Source organism: Artemia franciscana, chromosome 4 (genome assembly GCF_032884065.1).
Source record: "Artemia franciscana chromosome 4, ASM3288406v1, whole genome shotgun sequence".
Taxonomy (NCBI): Eukaryota; Metazoa; Arthropoda; class Branchiopoda; order Anostraca; family Artemiidae; genus Artemia; species Artemia franciscana.
In genome coordinates, this window is record NC_088866.1 from 13,666,882 (window position 1) to 13,678,309 (window position 11,428).

Here is an 11,428-nt window from a genome sequence, read left to right on the forward strand (position 1 = left end):
CTTGGAGTGGAGGAATCGGGATGAAGCTTAGTGGATAGAATAAGCAATGGTCCTTGATACATGATTGACGTAATCGTAATGGATTCGCTCTCTTTGGGGGAGTTGGGGGAGGGGTTCGGTGATTCGGCGAGTTTGGTGCTTTTGGACGTGCTAGGACGATGAAAATTGGTAGGCATGTCAGGGAGCTGCACAAATTGACTTGATAAAGTCGTTTTCCCAGATTCGACCATCTGGGGGGGGGCTAAAGGGAGAGGAAAAATGAGAAAAAATCATGTATTTATAACTTACGAGTGGGTGATCGGATCTTAATGAATTTTGATATTTAGAAGGACATCGTGATTCAAAGCTCTTATTTTAAATCCTGACCGGCATTAAGCCTCTGATTTTCCTTTTAAATCAATCTATTGATTCTTAGAATTTTGTTAGAGCTCATACCATATGAGCTCTTGGCTCTTCTTGCCTCGTCACAAGTGTCATTTGAGCTCTTAGCTCTTGTTTTCTTGTTGTCGGTGATGTTTTGACATATAAAAACAATACTAATCCAAATAATTATTTTATTAAATGGAATACGAAAGGAATTCAAGCCATTAAGAGGCTGTGAGAGGGAAGGATGGAATAAGTACCACTACTCTTATTTGTAAGTTTTTATTGGCCTTAATGCACCGTTTCTTTGGTGTGCTGCAACATTAAATAAAAAGACACTGCTTGAAGTAAAATTGTTTTTAGTAAAGCAAGAAATAATGTTCTGGCTTTCAAAAAGCTTAGAATATCCCAACCATACTCTTGTTCGTCAAAATGTATGTTTGTCTTAAATTTGACTTGATTATTTATTGTAATTTCTATCTTTCTGGGTCTCATTTATTCGTGCATTGTAGTTTCTATTCCTTTTAAGTTTGAATATAGCTTTTTAATTTTCTATAAAAACTCCTTCTTAAAAAAGTTTTTTTTCATTAATTTTAAAGAAAGGGGTAAACTTTAGGAAATCCTTTTTCCTGTCATAGATAGTAAATGAGTTACACAAGTGCAACTTTTAAGGATGGATTTGGAGACTTCATCGTGCCTTGGGAGATTTCTGTGACATCTACCTCTACCTTTTCCTCCTTCAAAAAGTCCTGGCCTTTCTTGAACTTTGACAAGTTTTGAGTAAAAAAAATTGACACTTTTCTAAATAGATCTACAGCACAAATGAGGCCAAGGAATGTGTATTAAGCCTCGTATATTTGATGAATCTTGACTCAATGGTTTTATTTGCAACAAACCATGTCTTAATACAAAGACGTGCCAGTTGTAGACATCAAATAGAAAGTAAAGCCGGAATATAAGACTGGCTATGGAAAATAATTGCTAATATCAGATCAAAAAGAGAGTTGGTTTACTAACCATACTGCCATTGTCTTAATCAATTCTCCTTAATAAACCAGCATTAAAAAAAAAACAGTCCATTTCTACTTTTATCAATTACGAAATAGAGACAACAGTCAAAATTACACTTTTTTTTTAATTCAGTTACAGTAAACTGAAAATTGACTACAAGTCTGATTCTTGCATTCCAGACAAAATGCTCTGGGGACTTTCTACTAGTCACAAATGACAGACGAAATGTCAAAATGGCTTTCCTAGCCAGCTCATAAATAACATTATTTATAAGGTTTTATACAGTTTTTATAAAACCTTATACAAATTGCCTTTGCCTATGAAAAAACCCCTAATAATACTAAAATATTAGCATTCTCAAATCATTACATCTGTGTTTTCAAATCATAGAGTCAAAGAAAAGTGGACTCTGACCAAAAATTGTTTCTCCGTTAATTTATGGAAAATATTTTCCATAAGTTAAGACATGTATATACCTGTCTTTGATAGAATCTATTAAACCTTAGGATAAAATTCTAGATTAGAGACTTTTTGCTATCTTGGAAAGAATTTGAGTGGGTGAATAAAACTTTTAGGACTGTTTCTAACTTAGAAACCATGCCACAGGAAAACCTCTTAAAGTATCAACCCACTTCTCTTCCCCTTTAAAGGGCATTAACCCCAGATGAACTTAAACAAACTTTGTGTTATAAGAGTAGAACTTTCAGATCTATAGTAGACACACGGTCCAACGAAAGTGCTTTAAGCCTCATCATTTAACATGGGATTATAAACAAAAATAAAGAAAATGTGAATTAAAGTGGAAGAAACCCCAATAGTCCAATATAAGTTTTCAGCATGTTGTAAAGTGATTTTTTTTAAATAGTGCTTCTTTCAGTGTTACTAGAAAGAGTAGAGATAGGAGCCTGAAACTATCCATCGATTCCAGATACAATTCATACTTCTAACTCCTACATTACAAGATATTAAAAAACCTATCATCTAGAATTTTAGTTTCATTTATCTAGCTCAACTGCTTATATTTAAAAAATCAAAGAATTTTTTCCAGAACGCAATTAGGTAATACTTAAGACTATGGGACCATTTAAAGTACACACTAAAGAATTATGAAAACTATTACTGCTAACAAACCCACTGCAGCACCAAGCCACCTGTGACCAACACAGCTGTGTATGGTCCTCCTCCATCCCAATCTATTCAAAGATTCCCCCTATATACCCCCACAAGAAGTTATAATTTTCTTTAAGTTCTCTCTTACAACCTCTTACCCGCCCATTTGGGGATGACCTGCTTTCCTTTGGCCCTAGACGGATGGTCAAAAGGACAATCTTTGGCAAACTGACATCCTTCATGTGCAGAATGTGTCCTAGGCATCCCAGACTATCTTTACTTATAGCCCTAAAATTCAACAGAACCACAGTTTTCATACAGCTTACTGTTTGTCAGAAGCTGTATGAAAACTGTATGAAACTAAATATAGTCTGTCAGATTGGTACCCAAAAGAGTCCATAGACAATCCATTTGGAAAACATCTAACAAAACCTCCTCTGTCTTCTGACGCGCCGATATTTCAAAACAATAATTAACCCCTCTCAGAATAGTAGCTTCCAATAGTCTAATCTAGGTTCGTAAACTTATCTTCCCATTCTTCCAAATTTTGTTCAATTTCGCAGTTGATATATCCTGGGCCTTGGCAATTCTACTTGTAATATTTTCACTACAATCACCATCCTTACTAATAACACTACCTGGGTAGGTGAAGCTATCTACTTGATCAATCTTCTTTTACATATCATCACCTGTTCCCCTTTGATTAGTCTCAGTCTTCTTAGCAATAATTTTCAAACTTATTTGTACCTAGATCTCTCAAAATCTGCAAAAGAAATCATTGACGTTGCTCACCTAACCACCGCCCTCCCTTAATTGCAAAAATATATAGACTACTCTATATACTGATGGTATGTTTATATATTGCCATACTTTACATATTGTCAGTATATTTTACAATAAGCTACTCTTTTCTTTACTGCTAGATTAGCATTTGCCATTATAAAATGGCAAAACCATTTGTTGTTTGCTATACTAGGATGTCCTTTTTGTGCACTTAAAAGAAACCAAAATATTTGGATAAAGCATAAAATAAGGAATTTAATAGCACTGCTTTTATTTGTTTAGGATGTTTCATTCTAGAGAGTGGAACCACTAAATAATCACCAAAAAATTGTAGGTGAATATAGAGTAGATTGTATATTACCAAAGGTTTAAGACTAGGGATACATTTGAAGGAAAACTAAAAATTGTAATAACCATTTTAAGACAATTGGTAACACTGAAGAATAAGAAATACTCTGAAGCAAACATGTTAATAAAATAAAGTAGTACCATTAGAACCCTTATTTTATGCTCTATCCAAATATCACAGTTGTGTTTCTGACAGTGCACAATGGTACTACGCGTTCCCCCGATAATCCCCCCCACCGCAGTAAATTCTTCCACATACGAAATTGAGCAGCCACAGAGAAAGTACAAAATGGGCACCTCAACATGTCAATCAGATGTCTTAATGGTTAACAAAAGGAACAAATATCTGCCTTTTTAATGAAAAGTAACATGCCTTTTTTGGTAGCAAAATCAAAAAATGAGGATGAAGTTAGGTCTTGTCTTATAAAATACCCTTTATAACAGCAAAAAAAAGTTAAGTCTTCTACCAATTTTACAACAGAAAATTTGCACGATATAAAAAATATTATCTAATCTCCACAAAGACCTGTAACCTGTCTATTATAATAATCAAAGCAGACAAAACCAATTCATTTGTCATGGATACGACAGATTATGACAACAAAGTTAGACATAGAACAATAACTCAAGGTCCTAGTGATCATTTTGCTTATAATGTTATAAATGAATTAAAGCAGCTAAAACAGAATGGTGAAATCACCCCACAATTATACAGTAATTTTTTCCCCCTGTGGTAGCGTCTGTCCAAATTTTACGGGTTACCAAATTACAAAAACAAGGTATTCCCTTCAGACACATCATAGCATGTACTAAAGCCTCCTTACCCAATATTGAAAAATGAAAGGGTTAGGTCAATAGAATGTTAAAGATAACATTTATGAAACATCTTAGCCCAATAGGGACTGCAATTCCAAGAACAGAATTTTGAAGCCAAAAGTATTGCCTTTTTATGCTGAGTCCAAAGACATAAACTCCATCAAGTTTAAAGTTGATCCTCAGAAGTTATAAGCCTGAGAAAATTCACCTGATTTTTGAAGGGGGATTTTATACGGGGGGAGGGGGATTTCCCAGAATTTATATATGGAAATCCTTTCATTTTTATTACTTTCTCTTTGGTGACTCAATTTTACATGTGTATATGTTCCAGGGGAATTGTCTATTGATCTTCTAGGGCAATTAGTTTGATAAGATCACCCCTGGAAAGAACAAATAAAATAAACAGGCTCAATGCTCCTTCAGGAATCAATATAGATGCAAAAATTTTATTTGAAATATTGTTAGCTAAATATTTTTTTTCCCTTTAGATTACCACTTTTTTAACTTTTGTTTCAGTAAACCTGATCTCTTTTCTGGTGCTTATGTGTTATATAGTACACACTCAAGAACTTGCTTTGTGAAGACAAGACAATACCCAATTTTCATCGGGCTTATACCAGGCAATTAGCTTTGGCTTGGTGGGAAACTACATTATAGCAATATTTTAACTAAATATTTAGTTGATATTTTGGTTAGATTAGGTTAGTTTAGGTTATGTATTTAATATAATGCACTCTGGGCAGCCCCCTTTCCATATTTCTTTGTTTAGTTTTCAAAATTTTGTTATTAAAGTATTGTATTTTCATCATATTTTGTTTAATTTCATTATCATCCACTATTAGCTTCCTGGCTGAAGGGCCAAGAAACAGAGATCAGTACTGCCGGTAAGGATTGTAAAGTCCAGTGCTGTATTCTCTACCTTTTAAACTTCACTTCTCGAGTGTGAATTATACAACACATAAGTACCTCGTTTTGTTATCTCAAAAGTACAAAAAAAAATTAAGTATACATTTAAACCCTCGGTGGTTACCACAATGGGTATATGCTTGTATTTCTACTAGTAATACGTTTTATGTTGTCAATTTTACCAATTCTCTAATTTGCCTTAAACTTTTGATATTAATTTTACTACACCAAACAATTTTTTAGGAGTTGATACAAAATTATGCATTATTGTGATATTTAAATTATGGAAAATTGCCTCAAATCATGGAATATTACTTTTTTTTTTCAAAGAGTGTTATATTTGAACTCAGGATGCTATTCTGATCCTAAAATTATTTATAGGCCTGCCATACTTCTTAGCTATCTTATTTAAGGCCATTTCTAGGGTTGGTGGTACCTATGGCAAAATCAATTACAGCCCCCCCCCCCAGCTCAAACAAGAATTAAAAGAGCAGCATCCATGGTTCCCAAAACAGCATGCCATTATTGCCACCCGCCTCTTTTGAAGAGACCCCTTTACTCATTAGTAAGTTAACAAGAAAACTTACTAATGTCTCTTTTTGTTCTTGCATGTCTTCTTCTGGAGAGCTACTATTGTTAACCCTTACTGCAAACAGTTGTCAATTGAGGGTTGAAATGCATGATAGAAAATAAAGATAAATCAGGCAAATCACTACACTTATATGCTATTATAGAATACAGTGGTAACAAATAGCCTACAGTGGGCTGTGTTATTGTCCATCAGAACTCAGTGTAAAAAAGAAGCAGTGTACTTTTAGTAATGAGATAAGCGGGTATTTATGACAGCTTCTAAGTAGACTAGGCCTAGTTATAATGTTTTTTTTCAGATTCCTTCAAATGGTCCAACATTCTGCACTTTTACCCTAGAATGAATTAACATATTTTTTTTCTTATAGGCCTAAAGCAGGCTTTTTGTAAAAAGTTCATGGAAGATATAACGTACATACAATTTTATGAGCCTGGTTTCAATGCCAATTGATAACTGATCTGATCTGAGAGATTTGAGTCTCCTCTTGACAGCAATGTCAGTTGAGACTTCTTTCAATGTGACTAATTTTCTTCCTTCTCAACACGTCACCATTAGCTGCAACTACTTTCAATACAGCAATTATTAATTCATCTCAGCTTCAAACTAAAAAGAACAGACAATCATCCTTTATAGCAGTTTTTTTAACCTACATATCACTTGTCACATATCTAGGTCATTACTAAAACCATCAGTCAGAAAGAGTCCAAACACAAAATCAATCCCTATTACAGCACTGTCAATACAAAATTTACAATACTATCAACATCAGATAAAAATCTTTTTCTCTACCACTTTTACATACAAACTTAATAGACAGGTCTGTCCTCCTATACTTTAAAAATTTATCATCAATCAAAACTTCTAATGCAAGTCTTACTGAAAGCTTCCCAAAATTTTTCTCTTTGCACAACTTCGTCATATCTTTTCTCAAATTTTTATATTCTTTACATTCAACAACATAATGGAAAATACTTTCTATCTCACTACAATTATAACACTGAGGACTGTCAGCTTTGTCTATGATAAACAACCTATGCTTGATACCTACATGGGTCAATCAAAAACAAAAACATTAAGCAACAATTTTTTCTTTTTAATCAACTATAATTTTTCCTATCAAAACCAGGCTTCTTTTTCTGGTTAAGACCTATATTACTAATATTATCCCTCATTTCCTCAAAAATTTTTTGGTAAATCCTTCTAACCATATCTCTAATCTGTTTATATGGTTCTGTAGGAGGTGTAAGAACCATATTTTGTGCTGCCTTTTTGGCATATTTATCCAGTTTTTCAATTACTCACCACCCCACATGGGCTGGACACAACAAAAATTGTATCACTATTCCTTTCTCAACAATCTCCAAAATAGAACCAAAACACTTATGGACCTCACCATTTGGTTTATTTGGAAAATTCTTTAGGGACTGGAGGGCTGATTTTAAGTCACTGCATATGATGAACTTACTTTGGTTTTGATCACTTTCACTATTTTTTTTCAATACTATTCTAGTACACTTTCAATTGCTTTTATTTCTGCCTCAAAAACAGTTGATTGTTTACTTAGTGACTTTGTTATCTTTGTATTAAATACTAGAACCACTGCTGAACAACTCACTCTTAAACCATTTATTTTTGAGCCATCTGTACATATTTTCACATATTCTTCATATTTGCTATTCAATACTGAGAAAAATTCATATTTCATTAAAAGGGGGTTGTTTTCCATTTTGTCCATATGATCAATCTGAACCCAATCCAAGAGGGGAATTTTTGGTAGTTTTTCATAATGTAGCATTTGGGTAATAGGTATTTCTATACCTTCCTGAGTTAGTAGCTCTTTGAATTTTTCAAAAAGACTCAGATGTTTTCCCTTTTCTATGATTTCTAGTGTGGGTCAGTCCAGGTTTAATTATCAGTTTATTAGATTGAGATCTGTTTCCACAGATGGTTCATGTACATTATAAGCATTTTTTCCCATCTTGTGTTGAGTTTCTCCATTCCAGACTTACCCAAGAGAAAAGGAATTGGGCTACTCTGGTGAGCTCCAAATGCTAATCTTAGAGCTGTATTCTGTATTGTATCAAGTTTTTGGAGAGTGGATTCTGGGGCAATGCTGTATATCAAATTACCTCAATCAATTTTAGGTCTTATGCATTTGATATAAAATTTTCTTGCTGTAACTATGTTGACACCATGCTTCTTACATGAAAGCATCTTCATCACATTCAGTCACTTTGCATAGGATTCTTTTAGATATTTGACATGTTGGCTAAATTGAAGTTTATCATCAATGTGTATTCCAAGGCTTTTATGACAATTGGTTACTAGCAGTTCCTCTCCAAATAGAGCGAATTGGGAGGTCTAATATTCCTCTTAGATGTAAACAGCATAACTTTAGCTTTAGATGGTTCAAAATCAAGATCTATTCCTAAAGACCATAACTCTATTTAATCTGATGTTTCTTGGACTACTTTTTCTGCTTCTTGCACTGAATTTTGAACTGTTCAAGTGTCATCTACAAAGATTCCTCCTTTGCAGTTATTGTCTTTGAGAGGGATATCAAATTCTCCAACATTGTAATAGTCTGGTCCAAGAACACTACCCTGTGGAGCACCTCTTTCTACCTCTATTTCTTCTGATCTTTCTTGTCTTGCATTCACAACAATTGTCCTATCTGACATGTAACTCAGTGCAAATTTCATCAGATTTCCATTAGTTTTTGCTTTTAGTATCTATCTGTGAACCAAATTATCAAAAGCTCCTTTAACATCCAAGAATACTGCAATCATTACTTTACCATTACCAAGTGCATGAATGATGTCTCTCTGCATCTTGATCAGGTTAGCTTCCTCTATTGCAAATCTCAGCCTTTCCTTTACTAGTCTTTCATATATCTTGCCTCCAGCTGAGAGGAAAGTTATAAAATGATGATTTTTCAACTTAGTTTGGTTTACTTGGTTTTGGGATCATGATGACTGTGCCATTCTTCCAAATTGTAGGGAAATTGTCCTCCTGCCACAATTTGTTGATCAGTTGTAGCAGAATAACCTTCTATTTATCATCAAACTTTTAAAGAAAACAGGGTATATGTTGTCACTGCCTGATGAAGTTTCTGGTAGTTTCTTTATGACAACTCAAATTCTACTTTTGAGAAGGGTTTATTGTAATTTGATTGTGATTGTTCTATAGAAAGTTTTCTTGCTTTAATGAAAGTTGTTGGGCTGGACTAATGAGTGTGGGCTGGTTCCTTCAAATGGATCTTTCTTACCTATTGTATGGTGGACATGATTTGCCCCTCCCTCAGCTTTTGTTTTGTTATCAGCAATCACTTGTCCTTGGTAGGTTGTTGGCCCATGTGGATGGTGGTACATTTCTCTCCAATTCATTTTTCTTATGAAGGTGTAAACTTTTACAAATGTATCTCTGAAGCTGAGATTCTCAACAAATTGCTTCCAAGATTCTTCTTTAGCTTCTTTTACAGTTTTTCTAAATTCTGTCTGGGTCAATATTTTCTTTCTATAATTTTCTATTGTCAGAATCTTGCTGTGTTTGTTTGAAGCTTGGTTGAGTTTCTTCTTACTTAATCTAAACACTTCATTCCACCATACTGGTTCATTCCTACTCTTATTGCTCAATGTCTTGATGGGGATATTCTTCTTAGTCCCTTCCAGCAGCAGATCCTGTAATCTCTCAATTTTCTTCTCTGTAGTCATTACTGCTGACAGTTCTTCTTCAAGACTAATACTTGTAAGTTCTTCCTGGAAGTGATCCCAGTGAACTTTGTTCAATTTAAAGGTAGGGCGTATTGGTGGGGTTTGACTTCTAGGTGTAGATTCTTCATATTCAATTATCACTGGCTCATGATCACTGGTTAGGGTTGGTTCAGAAGTTTATATTTAGTTGATTAATTATTACTACTGCTGAGAATGCCAGGTCAATTGATGGAGTATACTCTTCATTTTCAATTATCACTGGCTCATGATCACGGGTTAGGGTTGGTTCAGAAGTTTATATTTAGTTGATTAATAATTACTACTGCTGAGAATGCCAGGTCAATTGATGGAGTATACTCCTGTAATTGGATTTCTTCTAGTTTGGAGTCCAAGTGGGGTCACTAGGCCAATGTTATCATTTTTATCAAGAGCACTTAGGATACCTATACCACTACAACTATGAGATCCACATAAACGCCAGGCATCTCAATGGGCATTGAAGTCACCAGTATTATAAAAGGATCTTTGTCTTTAATCACTTTTTTCACTTTATTTGAAATGCCCTCTGTTTGTAGTTCATTTCCATCAGGGTTATATACATTAACTATAACTAATGTATCCTTCTTACCCAGGAATATTTGGCAAGCTACCATCTCAATTTTAGAACTTGCAATTTCTTTGGGCATGATATAAATGACATATATGGCAGAGGTGCATATTAAACTGTGGAGGGGCCTTGTGTTTCCTGATATGTTGACTGAGGGCATTGTAAATGAGAATTTTTAGATCCTTGATGTGACTGTCCAGAGTATATCCTACTGGAAATGACTGGGCATGCACTGGTGAGTATGCTATGTGTGGAGGTCAGATTCCTACTTGTGCTGGTGTTGACCCTGTTTCAGTTATATGGTTTGTCTGTTGTAGATGGCTAGTACCCACTGTGACACTTCCCCTAGGGGGAAACCCCAATAAAGGGTGGAATTCATTAACCAAGCCTAATCCAATTATTCCAAATGCTCTTACCCAAAGTAAAAACTTCTTAATATCGAGGGATATAAAAAATAAACCTGTACAAAAATTTGTATTTGATTTTACCACGTTGTCTGTTCATCCCACAATCTTTGCCAATTGACAGAAACAATGTCTTCGTCATTTAAAAACTTCCCGGGTAAAGTGACATCTAATATTCATTTTTCATGTTCAAATAGAAGCATAAAAATAAGTTATAACAGCAGTGTTGCCAGGTTGGCTTGTTTCAAGCCCCGATGGCTTATTTCTCTGGGCTGGGGTGGGCGTTTTTTTCACAGACTTGGGGCGGGAAACTGGGCTTATTGGTTTTTAGTTTTGCTTGTTTCGGGCTTTTTCTATTCAAAAGAACAATTTTTTTTTAAGAATTTTTTTTTTCAAGTTCAAGTTCATTCTTTTACAAAACTTTCGAGGAAAGAAAACGAAGGGAAGTTTAACTATACCCTACGATTCACTAAAAAAGAAGAAGAAAATAAGTAAAGTGAGTTAAAAAGAACTATTTATTACGGCAGATTACTAGTTACAACTATTGAATAGAGACGTTTCATTTACAAAAGGTAAGACGCCAAATACGACATTGTGTTTGAAACAGATGGAGATGGACTTCATATCCCCAAGCATGGAATATTCAAAATACTACAAAACAATACCTTGCAGTTGTGTTTGAAACAGACAGAGATGGACTTCATAACCCCCAAGCACTTTCCAAAAAAAAGTTGAAAATCCAACGAAAAAGCTTAATATTCTACGTTTTCCTGATTAT

At 34.4% G+C, this 11,428-nt stretch overlaps 1 protein-coding gene across 4 annotated transcripts in view; it reads right to left on the reverse strand.

Moving 5' to 3' along the window:
* LOC136026024 (uncharacterized) overlaps nt 1–10,829 on the reverse strand; it is an 18,795-nt gene extending 7,966 nt beyond the window's left edge. Inside the window, exons 1-2 of one of the 4 annotated variants that reach the window (XM_065702177.1) lie at nt 10,735–10,829; nt 6,345–6,529 (exon numbers count right to left, since the gene is read on the reverse strand). The gene's annotated coding sequence lies outside the window, so the exon portion shown is untranslated. Of the gene's footprint in view, nt 1–6,340; nt 6,530–10,662 lie in introns of all 4 variants that reach the window. The other 3 variants (XM_065702178.1, XM_065702179.1, XM_065702180.1) reach the window with 3 other exon arrangements.
* Between the last annotated feature and the right edge of the window lie 599 nt (nt 10,830–11,428).